General features: G+C 32.1%; 1 protein-coding gene across 10 annotated transcripts in view; it reads left to right on the forward strand.

The window, feature by feature from the left end:
* Positions 1-15,621, forward strand: part of DLGAP1 (DLG associated protein 1) — a 1,106,389-nt gene that overhangs the window by 251,578 nt on the left and 839,190 nt on the right. Inside the window, exon 3 of one of the 10 annotated variants that reach the window (XM_074275740.1) lies at positions 7,562-7,630. The exons of the other annotated variants lie outside the window; for them this stretch is intronic. The gene's annotated coding sequence lies outside the window, so the exon portion shown is untranslated. The remainder of the gene's footprint in view (positions 1-7,561; positions 7,631-15,621) is intronic. 10 annotated transcript variants of the gene reach the window in all.

The following is a 15,621-nucleotide window of genomic DNA, read 5'->3' on the forward strand; positions in this document are numbered from 1 at the left end:
AGCCTTTTTAAAGGCTGCTCACTCATCTTTATTGCCCGCCTTTCACCTAACTCTCATCTGTGACTCCAGGAAGCTGTAGCATGCAAAGCAGTTATCTCCCAATAAATTACCTCAGCAGATGAGCTACACAAATCAAGCTGAGGGCAGCCAGTAGGCTTCAAATTCATTGATGAGCCAGGGGATGACTACTTCAACCATGTAGACTTTTCTCAGTGAACTTCAAGGTCATCCACTGCATCCTGGGCCATCACCAGTCTTCCTGATTTTAACTTGCCTAAGGTCTTTAATCACTCTGGAAGAGAAAGTGAGATTGATGACTCTGCACAACTCTGCTTTATTTAAATCCCATTCACACCAAAGTTAAGGCATTATTCATATCATGATATCATTGATCTTCTAAAACAAAGGATGAAGAACTTAATATTTATATATACACATGTAATAATTATATATTTATAATATATACACATAAATATAATCTGATTTTTGGAAGATAGGACAACACTAGCATCTAAGATAAGTAGAAAAAACTATAGAAGGTAGCACTTAGACTGAATTTTGAGGTAAGGTAATCTAAAATATGGATGTGAGCAGGAAAAACATTCAAGAACTCAAAAGACAAAGATTGGAGATGAAGTAATATGTGACATGCACATTTTGCATATTCTCAGAAAGGGAGTTATGCATAATAATGCTGAAAAATAAGTTGGTTCCAGTTTGTAAAAGTCTTATATAAAAAGTCTTATATAAAGAGACATTTTATTTAATTCTAGGAGCAATAGAAAGCCATTAGAGTTTGTTGAGTAGGCAAATGACATGGTCAAATCTGTGCTACATGGATGATAAATTGGAGGAGAAAACACTTGAGCAGGGAGACCAACTAACAAGGTATTGCCATATTTGGGTGAGAAGTGATGAGAAGGGGCAACTAAGTGGCGCAGTGGATAGAGCACCAGCCCTGAATTCAGGAGGACCCGAGTTCAAATCTGGATCAGACACTTAACACTTCCTAGCTATGTGACCCTGGGCAAATCACTTAACCCCAGCCTCAGGGGAAAAGAGAGAGAGAGAGAGAGAGAGAGAGAGAGAGAGAGAGAGAGAGAGAGAGAGAGAGAGAGAAGTTATGAGAAATCAGCAATAAGATTGTAAAGTGAGTGAGAATTTGGAGTTGGGAGAGAACATGAACTTGAAAATCCAGGTGATTGGTAAGGCTGTAATATCATCATCAGAACTAAGGAAATGCTAACCATTTGTATGGCTACTGTGACTTACAGAGATACTATCTGGATGATGTCCTCAAAGGACAATTACTTTCCAGCTAGCTTCAAATCATGCTGCCTGCATTCTATTCTTCCTCCTTAGAACCTGGATCTTGACTTTGATAGATAAGCTTTCATCTTATTTTCACTGGATTCAAAACTGCACCACTTGACGATCAATTCCAAATCAATACACTTCATGCTGGTTCTCTTCCTCCTGTACTAAGAATTCTATCTCTCTACCTTGAGGACCTAGATTCTGATATCACTGGCCTCTTCCTGATCACCTATTCTACTTTTCCAACTCCAGTTTCCCTAAATGTATCATCTTCTCCTAGTAGAATGGAAACTCTTTTAAGGAGGAGACTATCCTGTGGCATAATGGATAGAGGGTCAGACACGAAACCAGAAAGGCTTTTGTTCGAATCCTTCTCCATATTCTTCTAATTGCATGATCTTGGTCAAATCATATAACCTGTTCTCATGCAGTTAATGTGAGGATGAAATAAAACTTATATACGTATATATATATATATATATGTATATATATATATATATATAAAATATATCATGTGATATATATTATGCATATAAATAGTGTTTTGCAAACCTTAAAACATAATATAAATATTAGCTGTTGTTATTATTGTTTTTATTTGTAACCACAGGGCACATATAAGTCCTGTCATACAGTAGATATTTAATGCATACTTTTTTTGCATTCGTTCATTCATTCAAAGCAACTTTTTCCCATTGATCTTATTTCTGCTCTCTGTAGCCTGCAAAACAAATCTATTATTTCCTCCACCTGGCAGCCCTTAAATTATTTAAAATAATAATAGTTACAATAATAATAATAATAATAATAATAATAATAGCCAAAACAATGTCTCCCAAAAAGACAAATGGAAACCAATTCAGAGAACAATGATCAAGGTCTGGAGTTCTACTATATAAAGACATAAGGTTTAAACATAGAACATCTATGTGTCTCTGTGTCTTTTTTTGTTTGCATATACGTATGTATACATGAGAAAGGGGTATCTAATTGCTCACTTCAAGTATTTGAAATTTTTTCCTGAGGAAATATAGAATGTAGATTGCATTTGCTGTGCTTGACCTCCAAAGGCAAAAGGCCAAAAAGTTTGTGAAACTTTATTTAGGCTCAATTTAACAAATATGTTCTTAGAAATAGAAATCTTAATATTTGAAATAGATTGGGAGATTTAATTTAATGATCTTTTAGTAATATTGGATTACCATTTGAAGATATAGAACAGATTCCTGTTTAGGTTTGATATTGTGATTTCTGAGGTCCCTTCTACCTTCCAGAACATGTGATTTTGTTTTGAGGCAGGAGAAAATTAGCACAAAACAAGTGAATTTGCTTCATTCATCATTAAATTCATTTTTCATTTTCATTTTTATTGAGCCATTTTTTCATAGTACAGAACTTAGATAAGAGCTTCAGGCTACTCCTGAAAAAATAGATTTTGATAGGAATTGCCATGGCATACTTAGTTGACAGTCTTCACTGAAATTAATTTGGGGATTTTTCAAGTCTACTTCAAATTATATTACCTTATAACTTAGGATGTGAGTTATCTATCCAAAAGAAATGTCAAAATGTTTCAGCAAGAAGTGATTTAAATCTGCTAAGCTTTTTTTTCCAGATTAGCAAATGACTTACTTTATTCATGTTATAAATAAATAGTATTTCCTCCATAGAATTTGGTAAGAAATTAATGAACCTTTCATTTTTTCCCTTCTGAATATAATAAAGGTTTTGAAGAACGTTTAAAAACAAAGATATAAAAATGAAAATTTCCAATTAAAACATAATCAAGCCAGATATACATATTCTAATTATCCTGAGCTGATAAAGCTAATTTTCTCCAATTCTAGCCTTTGGAAATAGATTATATAATACATGGTGTTACTCCAAGTACCAAAAGGTACTTCAAGTAGTACAGAATGTTCATTGGTAACATATCTAAGCACTTGGTTAAGTTAACAGTGTCTGTGTTTGGCTTGGAAAATATAAACAGAAAATGCTAAATATGGCTTAAGCTTTCCCTTAGCAAAAACATAAAACTGTAGAATCCAAGGCTACCTACGCGGTGAGTGGGCAAGTAGAACTAAGAGGCTTCAGAAAAAAAATCTTTAAAATTTAGAATTGAAAACTTTTGACTGTATAAAAAAATGCCAGAGGTGGAAATTTGAGTGATTTGGAGCCTGACAAAGATTTGTGCCATTATGCTCTATTATATAGATAAACTTTCCCTGGGGAAAGTTGTGTTTGAGTGAACAGAATAAAATTACTGGATATATACACATACATATACATATGCACATATACAAATAAAATATACCTGCAAATATATGCATATATGCACATGTCCACACAGAGCTATAGATAGATAGATATAGGTATAGATATAGATATAAATATATAGAATACTTAAACAGGATGGGGAGCTAGATGGCACCTTAGTGTGTAAAGAACATAGCTTGGTATCAGAAAGATTCATCTTTATGAATTAAAATCTGGCCTCAGACCCTTCCCTCGCTAAGTAATCCTGGGCAAGTCACTTAACTCTATCTGACTCAGGTTCCTCAACTGTACAATGAACTGGAGAAGGCAAAGGCAAATCACTCCAATAGCTTTGCCAACAAAACTCCAAATAGAAGCACAAAGAGTTGAACATAACAGAAACAACTGACCAATAGTGTAACTTCTGTGAGAAAGGCAGGGTGGCCAAGTGGATAAGAAGTTCTTCAATAAACCTCCAGTCTCAGGTTCCAACTCTCATGCTTACTAGCTTGTGACCATCAATAACTACTTCCTTGAGTCTTAGTTCCCTAGAAAATGATAAAACATATAACACTTGTTGTCATGGTTATTATGACACTTAGCTGAAACAAGGTATATGAAATTCTTTGAAAAAATTTAAACATTTATAAATGCCAGCAATTATAAATTTTTTTGCAAATCAGTGAAAGGGGAGGGGAATATGTGATTTTTATTCAAAAATAATTAGCAAAGGTGGACAGTTTTGATGTAGTGGCATGAATGTGCTATTAAAGTTTCATTTTTAATTAGGATAAATATCTTTTTGCTTCCTCCCTTCCCATATTTTATTAAAAAAATAAAAATAACATAAAGAAATTATAAAGCATAACAAATTCCATGATTGGCAATATTCAGAAAATGTATCTAATTATACAATGTGAATAAACAATGTGATAAACAGCATGATTCGATAATCATGATCCTTATCATCACCACCAACAACAAAAGTTACCATTTATTAAGCACCTACTATATAAGTACTTTACAAAAATTATTTCGTCTAATCTTTCTAATGATCCTGGGAGGTTGGGTGCTATTATTATCCCTGTTTTACATATGTGGAAACTCAGATGAACAGAGGTTAATTTACTTGCCCAGGGACATTCAATAAATATCTAAGAGTCAATTTGAATTTAGGTTTTCTCTGTCTTCAAACCCAGTGCTCTCATTATTGAAGCATGTAGTCACACTAGTCGAGTGGGATCATGAATAATCATTGTATTGGGCATAGCTTTTTACAACTTTCAAAAGTTTGTTTTTACAAAGTTCTTATTATATAAAGTATTCTGCTTATTTCATTCTTTACCATTTTATACAAGTCTTCAAAATTGTTATAGTACAATAAATTGTTGTAGTATAATTGACATTATACTATAAATAAATTTATATACTATAAATTGTTGCTGTCACTATGTGTCAATTCCTGTGTATAGTACACCATTTTGCTCAGTGACTCAAAAACAAAACAAAAAAGTTTATTGAATTTAATTAATAGAGGAAAGGAACCAATAACAGATCCTGGTTTTTATTTTCTAAAAATTTACCAGCAAGATATCCTTTCCTAGTATTATTTAATATGTTAGCAAATATAGGACTTTAGAGATTCACAATATATGATTTCCTTTACTACTAAAAATGAAAAATTATATTTAATAGTCATTGTGAAAGTACCTATATTTTCTAGTTGTTTCTTCATCAAAGCAAAGCTGTAATATCAAAGTACTAAATTAAATTCCATAAGTATTAATTTTCTTTGCAAAATTTACCCTGCTTACATGTACACTGTTTATTTCTTCCACATAAATTCAATTTAATTTAATAGCTTTTTTCTTCTCAATAGTGTTTATAATAAAATATATCTTCCTCTCTTGTTAAGTATAAAATGTTTCCCGGCAAATTCAGCAATAGATCTCTATGTTTGTATCCTGTTTTATATCATTGGTTGCCTTCCTTTCTATGTTCTTAATAACTTTACTTTCACCTGTATTTGGAGACACCTGTTTCAGGTATCAAATCAGACATTATGTGGCTATGGATCTATAGTTGTTGAACTTTAACTTTATAACGTTTTGTCTAGGAAAGAAACAGAGAGAAATTTAACATAATTTAAAATTCTTATTAATAATGTACCATGCCAAATTACAGAGGAAAAAGGTGAAAAACAGCTGTTTTTTAAAGAAAAAAATGTGGCCCATTATTTAATAAGGAATTATATAAAGTTAAGTGATTATTTTCTAAACATGCCTTCTTTTCCACATCAAGATGTTCAGCATTCCCCTGTGATTCACAAGTCAAAAGGAAGTCAATAAACATTTTAAGCCCTTACTGTGTTTGTCATACATTATGATAAATACGGGGATAGGATATAAACAAAAAGGACAGTCTCTACCCTCAAGGAGCTTACATGATGGGGAAGACACCCATAAAAAGTAGGTAAAAAGCAGAGTAGGTAAGAGAGGAGAGTACCATTCAAATAAGTCTGTTGAGGAATGAAGAATAGAAGGCTCTTCAAAAGGGATGTTCCAGTAAGTACTTGCAAATAGGAGAAACAGGTCAATTGGACTGAGGAAATTTCCATGGTACAGAGAAATTTGTACTGGCAGAAGCAGAGGCAGGAAAAGAAATAGTAGCTTTGGTAAGCATACACTTAACAAGTGAAATATGGGAAGAAGTACTTGCTTAGTTAGACTAATGAAAGAAATTGAAACCATCTTTATTTAGAATTTGTTGCTAATGGGGAAAAAAAGATTATTAGATGATTTCAGAACATTTTGTCTCATTATTTTCATTTATTCAAATATTTTTGCTTTGGGGTTTGCTTTGATCCATCCATTATTTATATTGTCTTAGTCTAAATTTAGAGCTCTGTCTTTTGTTTCTATTTCATTATTGATTATGATTTTAATGCCATTGTGGTATTTAAGAGATTATAAAGTCATTCTAGATGGGGGCTGTATATATTTATGAATACATGGTGTCTTATGCATCCATTTTTATATGCATACATCATAGGTGTTTATGGGTCTATCAAATCCAGTTTTTCTAACATTTTGTTCATTTATAAAATAAATGTAAAAATCATTTTACAAGTAACTAGAAAATTAAAATATTAAGCAAAAATATTTTTAAAAAACAAATGTTTGGTTTTGTTCTTTCATTTCATAGTTGTTTTTAAAAATAATGTGGAATCTCATAAATTAGGAAATGGCTTCAATATATATTTAATATGTAATATATACATGTGATCTAATATATCATTGCAATGGAAGAATTATAAATACCTAAAATTCAGAAAACATGATTATATTTGTATGAATTGATGGAGAGCAGGGAAAGCTGAACCAAAGAGGGAAAAAACAAACAAACAACTAAGTCATTTTTTATTCTTATAAATACCCAGGTTAACTACAAAGGACCTGGAAAGGAAGGCACTATCTGCATCCAGAGAAAGATCTACTTTTATATTCACACACACACACACACACACACACACACACACACACACACACACACACACACATTTGTGTCTAATGATAGCCATCTCTAGTGCTGGGATAGGGAAAGGGATTAAAAAAAAAGAAGTTACAGGGTGGCTTTATTATATATTTAAAAGGAATAGTGAATGGTATATAATAGATTTGCAGTTTCATATGCAATCATCTTTTCTCTTATTCTACTATGTTGTGGAAATGCTTGTTTTATTTCTTAAGTCAGGCATTTTGAAAAATAAAAAAGTAAAAGAGCAGACATCAATAAAAAAATTAACGGCCATTTCTAGAAATGTTTAAGTGTATTTGGAAAAAAAATTCTGCTTCTTAAAGTTATAGTTTAAACTTTTTATAATTTTCTAATCCCTAAATAGCTACTTTGGGAATTGTGTTTTTCTGAAGCATGATGCTTAAGACTGAGTCAGTCAACTCACATTTTATTTATGGCCTACTTTTTACAGGCACCACTGGAGATAGAAAGAAAAGGAAAAGAGCTCATGGTCTAAGGGAGAAGATAACAGGAATAAAAGGTTTGTACAAAAGTCAGTAGGTAGATATTTCAGAGGAAAGATATTAAGATTAGGGAAGTATAGAAAAGGTTTCTCTTAGAATTTCTTTACTTGAAATTTGAAAGAAGCCAGAGAAAACTTGGAGGTAGAAAAGAGAAGGTAGAATATTTTAGGCATGAGATAATGGCCAGGAAAAATGTTTAGAGTTAGGAGATGTCTATATTGTGTAGGAGATCTGAGAAGAACCTCTTTGTCCTGAGACCTCTCTTCTCTATCAATATTATCTCCCAATGACCTCATCAATTGCCATGAGTTTAATTATCATTGCTATTAAGTTAATTCCCAAATCTACATATTCACTCATCTTTTCTTCTGTACTCCAATCCCATATCACAAGTTGTCAGTTGAGCATTTCCTATTTGATGTTCTGTAGGCATTTCAGACTCAACATGTCCTAAATAGGACAGGAATCTCTTCTCACTGTAATCCATCCCTCACTCTGCTATAGATGTATTTTTTTTTAATCTGACTATGTCACTCTTCTCCCTGGCCTATCAATGAGTTTCAACATTGATTCTCCAGGATCAAGTATAAAATTTTGTTTGACACTTTAAAACTCTTTAAAACTTAACTGTTTTTTACCTTTCCAGTTGTTTTTTCTTATGCCCCTGAACATGATCTATTTATTCTAATTTCACTGTTCAACTTCTAACTTATCTCCTATGAGCTTTATATTTCTGCCTTTTTGAATCCTTGATTTGCTTCAAGCTATATTCCACGCATATCCAGTCCTAATGAAACATTCTTCCTCCTCCACCAAGATTACTTATTTAACTATTCTGAACACTTTTTTGTGTTTTGTTATTGTTGTTCTTTTTGTTCCGTCATTTCAATCATATCTGGCTTTTTGTTACCCTATTTGATGTTTTCTTGGCAAAGATAGTGGAGTGGTTTCCCATTTCCTTCTCCACTTCATTTTATAAATGATGAACTGAGACAAACAAGGTTATGTGAGGTGCCCAGGATTATACAACTCCTAAGCGTCTGAGGCCAGATATGAACTTATGAAGATGATCCTTCTTGATTCCAAGTCCAGCGTTCCATCCATTGCAACACTTAACTGTCCCATATTGCTGTACATGTTGTACAGCATAATATAAGGTATTTGAAGGTTGATATCGTTCTCCTTTTTTTATATACCCAATTGTAGAAGTTTAATAAATGGTTATAATTGATTGCTATGCTAGTTTAAATTTATAGTTCTGTGTCCAAACACCATTGAAAAATACTCCTAAAAAGATGAGTAGTATTATGAGATTACTATGTGAAATCTTTGTTCTAGGGCTCACAAAAATAAGGATATCAATAATTATGTTTCCCAGCAGTCTGTCAGCTTTCAAGTTTCTAAGTGTTTGGAGTACCTTGATGAAATATTGTATGAATTTACCATATTGTACAGTTCGTCTCAAAGACTCTTTTGCATGATGATCTTCCCTAAGAAGTCTAAACAGTGATCACACTGTGATTATAATGTATTCTGCTATCACACTGTTAAAACTTTGCTTATCCAAGTATATAAAGACCAATGAATATTTGAAATAAGAGAGGGAAACAAACCTTCCATCTCTTCCAAATGGGGCTTTTTAATATTCCCATTTCAACATGAGATTAAGGAATATTTTAAAACTCTTTCTTTCTCTATGATCTCCCAAATATTTAGTGTCCCTCAGTAAGTGATCATAGAGTCATTAAAATCAATCTAATATATAAGGACAAAAATATCATTGTTGGCAGGCCTAAGCAAATTATGTTGTTGTAAACCATTGACTCCAACTGTGATAATTCACAGGTGATGGAACAAGATGGGAAAATATCATTGATTATGTCTGTGGTCCTGCTATGTGAATGGTAATGTTAAGCTTTAGTGATTCATCCCCATGATGTAGAAATTTCCAATGTCTAGAAACAAGGATTACTTTTGAACATTCAATATTTTATCCAACAGAGAATATAAAATTTATAGATATATTAATCAAGATAATGAAGCTGAAAATGTTTTTAACTAAAGATTTAGTAGGGTGGGAAACTGAAATTAGATTCTCAAGTGACTGAAAACTGAAGGGCAATGAACTAGCCAAATTGCAGATTTTAAGGATTTTGAAATTGCAACAGAGATTGCTTCACTCTGTAAATATGAATGAGCATATGGGCCATTTGAGTGTCTTGGAATTGTCTTGCCTGTTGTTTAGAATAATTTTGGGGGGTTGAGTTGTTCTTTCTCAGAATGTTGAAAATTATATTTTAATCTCTGTGGTTTTTTCAGTGGAAATGTTACTTTCAGCTCTGATGACAGATTTCCTAAAGAGAAAGGGTTTTATAGAATGACTCCCATATGTAAAATCATTCAAGAAAATATCTGGGCAAGTCAAGAATTCATATGGTAAAATGTTACTTCTCCTCCAAAGAACATAGCTATATTTAAATTTAATAAAAATGGAGAGGAAGAGGTCTCTAAGAAAACTACATGATTTATACAGACAGAATTATTATTGTAGATATTCAATCATCTCTTCCAGCCTCTTCTATGACTGTCATTTCCCAATCCATCTTGTACATTGCCACTAGACTGATACTTTGATATTTTGAAGAAAATTTGATTTCATTCACCAATGCATAATCCTTCTAAATCTCTTATTGGTCATTAAAATCCAGAATCTTATCACTTGATGATGAACCTTTGGGTAATAACCCTAATCTCAATGCAATTAACTAGATTAGTCCTAAACCCAGGATTTAAAGTACATCACCAGGCTTATCCTCAAAGTTACAGCTATCCTTTCACTGGAACAACTTTTGAGCATCTAGGGGTCACCTTCAAGCTTAAGGACAAGCTTAAATTAAGATATTAATGGAGTGGGAATAATTAATAGTTTCTAAATACCTTTTCCTGAATTTTATGGCCTTCAATAATATATTCTCATTCCAAAACTTCTAACTTTATTCCTACCCTTTCCTAAAATGAAAACTCTGTGCTTCATTGAGTTTAGTTATTGTAATGAAACAAACACTGGAAGAAAAGGTAGAATAGTTCAATTCATATCTCACCTTTCCACATATTACCTTGGACAAGCTATTTACCCTTGCTGGGATTCAGTAACTTCATCCATAAAATGGAATGTTTGAACTAGATGGCCATTGATATCCATTCCAGAGGTGCTTATATGATTAAATTATCCTGTGTTCCTGATTGCCACCCAAGAATGCCATATTCATCCCTAAATGCAAGCAAACTTTACTCATTTGCCTAACCTGCCCACCACCTCTCCCCACCAAAAAACCTATTCAAATCCTATCATTCAATGTTCAACTCAGTTTAGCCTTCACTAGCTATTTGACCTCATTTACTTTTCATCTGAACTTCTAAAGTACCTATACTCTATATCTTTTTTTTTTCTTTCTTTCTTCACAACAGCAGCCAAATGAGTTACCTCTTGTTTGGATAATAATTCTTCCAAATATAGTTAATTAAGTATTTACTCTATAAACAGACAATGATGATATAACTAATATTCTGGGGAAATCGATCTGTGAAATCATTCAACATTAAGAACCCCTTTCTGCATTTATCAAATGCCTTTCTTTTACAAATTATAAGTTATTAAGAAATATAAGGTACTTCATATTTCACAGTATCCATTCTTTCCCTATCTCAACCCCACTCCCTTGCTTTGTCACTCTCTCTCACTCTTGCACTTGTGTAACTTGCAGGACAAAGAACAGATTTGGTCTTAGCCTATACAGAACATATTCTTTCCAGGTCAACAATAAAAAAAACTCTGGATTTTATATGAATAAAATAGTTACATGCAAGTATCACCATACTAGTGCTACTTTATTGGGGAAATTTTCTTTAAAAATAATGAAACAAGTCAAATGTTGACCATAAGATAGATTGACAGAGAAAAAAAGAGACGAGAGAGATTTTTTCCTCACTTATGTGCATTTGGAAAGTAGGATAATTAAAAACAAGGAACTAAAATATGTACTTGAGAGAAAATGAATAAAGATAGTACATACACAGAGTGCCCCAAAAATCTTGGTGCTATTTCAAGTTTAGCTTTAAGCTTAAAACTGCTTTAAGACTTTTATGGATGTATGAAGTCATGTATATGCATATTTATGACTACATACATACAGTGATATATTTATGCATATGTGTGAACATATATGTTGCATGCATATATATACAAATGCCACCGATTATTAAAAAACAACAGCCCCCGGGATCCATCTCCCTGGACCAGACTGGAGCCATGCCTGTGGCCTTATAGTGAGCTATAGAAAAAGCCTTCACTATCTATTATTTCTAATGGTTCTTGGCATCTACTCTGTCTATAATTCAGTTTCCATTTATATCTCTTGTCTAAGTTGAACTGAAAGCAAAAAGCTCAGCTGTCATTATCTGTGTCATCATGAAAAAGATTTAAATGTTGTTTTTAAATTCTCTATAGTATTTTCAAGTAACAAGTAATGATGTTTTTTTAAAAGTAACAAATCTGTAATATACCTTGACTATATGTTGATTATTTAAGACTAACCTAGAACTATAATTTTGGCTTTGCCTTTTCTAAATTAGTGTTTTTGTTGTCTTTTTAAGAATCGTGAGACCATTTTGGACCACTTAAATTTAAGTCTTCTTATCTATATAATGAAGATTATACTACTTGTCATCTCTAATTCAGTGTTTAGGGGAGGGGGCTCAAAAAAAATAATAAAGTACTTCGAAAATATCGTTGTGGTTCTTGTTATCGATCCTTTGTTCTCAAAGAGGATTAACGACAATAGGAGGGTGTACAAAATCATCAACTAATATTGCTGTATATAAATTGAAATTATTATTATAGTATTTCTTTTTATAATGTTTTATGCAACAAATGATATAAAAAGTATTCTTCAGATTCACAATTTGTAACTTACTTTGTCAATAGGCAGCTCACTTACAGTAACCATTCCAACTTCCAGTTTCCCAATCTATAAAGTGAAATAGTGTATGTCATTAAAATACATAATTCAAAAAGAACATGGATTGGTCATTTGAGGAGAGCTTTGGATATTTGATAGGTAAATCTTGAGCTCTACTGGAGTCTTCCAGTATCACAAAGATATAATAAACAACCCAGAATATTATGTAGAAGATGCTTTGTGGCAAAGTGGGAAAATATGGGCAGGGATCATATAGGCTAGGCAGGCACGGATGGGTTGCAGTCTGAATGTTGAAGAGAACATTAAAAAATTTGAAGTCATAGATTCATTTGAAAATTCATATTTTTGAATGAAATGAGTAAAATAGTTTTATACTGTTTCCCAAAGCTGTTGTGAGAAAAATGCTCTACAAATTTAAAAAAAAGCTAAAATAAATATATAACTTTTTATTATATTATATTAAAATACCTTAGAAAGATTGGTTTTATCTGATTAGGAATTCTTTCTAATTCAGAGGAACTTGAACATTGATGAAACACCATTTCTCAAGTTATTTAACACATTTTCCTGACTGGAAGAACCAGTCATATCCTTCAATAAGTAAATGGATTTTTATTGGATTTCTGAAATAAAATATTATTGGAGGGAAGGGAAATATTGTAGTGAAATGTAATGAATGCCAATTCATTGAAATGATAAATATGATGAAATTTTATATTTATTTTTTTCATGCTATCCTAGGAATGAATCATATTTCACCTAACTTTTTGGGCTGTAGCAGCTAACCCAATGCTTCATAATATCTACTCATGAGTGGGCAATGATTAATAGTAAAAGTATAAGCAATCCCATGCCAAGATGGGATTTGCTTTTCTAGATTTTCAGTTTCCCCTTTGAATTTCTCTGAAACAATACCACATGATAATAATGACTGGCACCAAGAAGATGCTTCTCAGTTTGTCTTTCTAAGAAATGAGGGCTAAAACCAATAGTATTTCAGGTTCAATACCCAAAAAGCAGTATATCTATTGTCTTTGATACTACTTAAGAAATAATAAATTTTTCAATTAATGGTCAAAATTTCTTCCAATGCCTAAAAACATGTAAATTCATTTCCTTTCTAACTCTAAATAGAAAATTGATTGTTCATTTAACATAGCAACAATTTCCCACAATGCATCTATTTTACTCAACTCTGTAACTAAACTATTACTGTAAAATCCAGAAAATGGATGACCAAAAAGCTCATGAATGACAAAAAGCCACAGTGAGCCGTAACTATGACAATGAGAATTAACAGCAACAAAGAGCAAGTTTGCTTCATAGCAGGACTTCATGACCAGAACAGAAGTTTCTGCAGGCACTTGTCCAAGCTTAGGGATCATGTGAGCTGGTGGAACGATTCTGTGATTTTGCTTCTGCAGAGTTTATCCTGAAAATGAATTCAAAGAATTGTTGTTATATCAAACTCAGGGTAAAGCTTGGTTATCGTGCCTTAGTTCTGAAAAACAGGGTGTCTCTTAATGATAAAAAGAGGAGTAAAAAAGAGATGGAAGGTCTTAGCATGGGAATCCTGACATTACTAAAATGTTGTTTCACTCTATTTCTTAATCACACAAATGTATGTATTATGTGTATGTATGTGTGTAGTTATGTATTTAGCATAGAAACATACTTTTTCCCCATAAGATTTTAAAAGAACCACCATTCATCTTTGAATATCAAAAAAAAAAAAAAAACCTAGACAATAGCTTCCAACCAATTTGTGACTGTCTGAAAAGGATTTCTTTGTAAACTGACTAAAATCTAACATTATTAAGTCATCTCTCTCTCTCTCTCTCTCTCTCTCTCTCTCTCTCTCTCTCTCTCTCTCTCTCTCTCTCTATTTTTCTTTCCCATGTGATATATCAATATACATATATTTACATATAGACATTCATATATATATATATAAATATATATATATATACATGCAGAGATAGGCATTTATATATGTATGAAGGCAGAAAGATAGATAAATAGATAAGTTTGTACATCTTTATTTATGACTCTTTCTTTCCCTTCCATCACTCCAGTTTCCAAATTAAATATCCAAATTGAGTATTTAATATATGCACTGACAACAAAATAACTAATTCCCTGGCTCTAACTATGATTTTCCCTCTTGAATTCAAATAGAATACAACTCCCAAAGGTGACAATGATTTTGCTTACTTAAGACTTATTCACTTGAATTTTTTAAATACTCTATAAAGAAATAAGCAGTGGGTGGGAGAACAATTGACAGTAGTGAATGATGTGCAGTTTCAGCAGAAAAGTGTTCCAGCCTGTGTAGCCTCTAGTGGTGGGATAGTAGAGTGGGTGGTTTATGGTAGTGGTTATGGATAATATGCCAATCTAGAAGTAAGAAAACTGGGTGGGGGGAAATATCTAAATGAAATTTTGGTGAAATTTAAAAATTTTACTATCATTATTTCTTAGTCTAAATAGATAACATCTTATAGTAATTGTTGAAAACCCATTTTGTTTTAGTTCAATTCAAAAATAAATCTATAACAAATATTATCTGGTAATTTATCTCAAAAGAATGAAAAATACTTATCAGGGAAATCATTGAATTTATACCTGGTTGGTCATTCTTAACAGAGCAGTTAGAAAGAAAGGAGGGAAAATTCTCACAAATCATTTGCTAAGAATTTTCTTGGAGGTAGAAATAGTACTGAAAACTGTTAGCAATAATTCAAAATATAGAAAAGCAAAACTAGAGAAAACTGAGCTTATTTTGCATGGTGATAGTGAAAAGGAACTATACTTATGTCACACCTACTTTGTGTTTTTACTTAAAATTTAGAACAACTTGTCTTAGATTGTTGTACTTCATTAGGACATAATCTTTGATATAGAGATAATCCAGATGGAAAAGTGCTTTCAGAGTGATTTGGTTTTTAATTTTTTTTATTGTTGCTTTTATTTTTTATTATAGCTTTTTATTTACGAGTTATATGCATGGGTAATTTTTCAGCATTGAC

This window comes from Sminthopsis crassicaudata, chromosome 1, assembly GCF_048593235.1.
Source record: "Sminthopsis crassicaudata isolate SCR6 chromosome 1, ASM4859323v1, whole genome shotgun sequence".
Taxonomy (NCBI): Eukaryota; Metazoa; Chordata; class Mammalia; order Dasyuromorphia; family Dasyuridae; genus Sminthopsis; species Sminthopsis crassicaudata.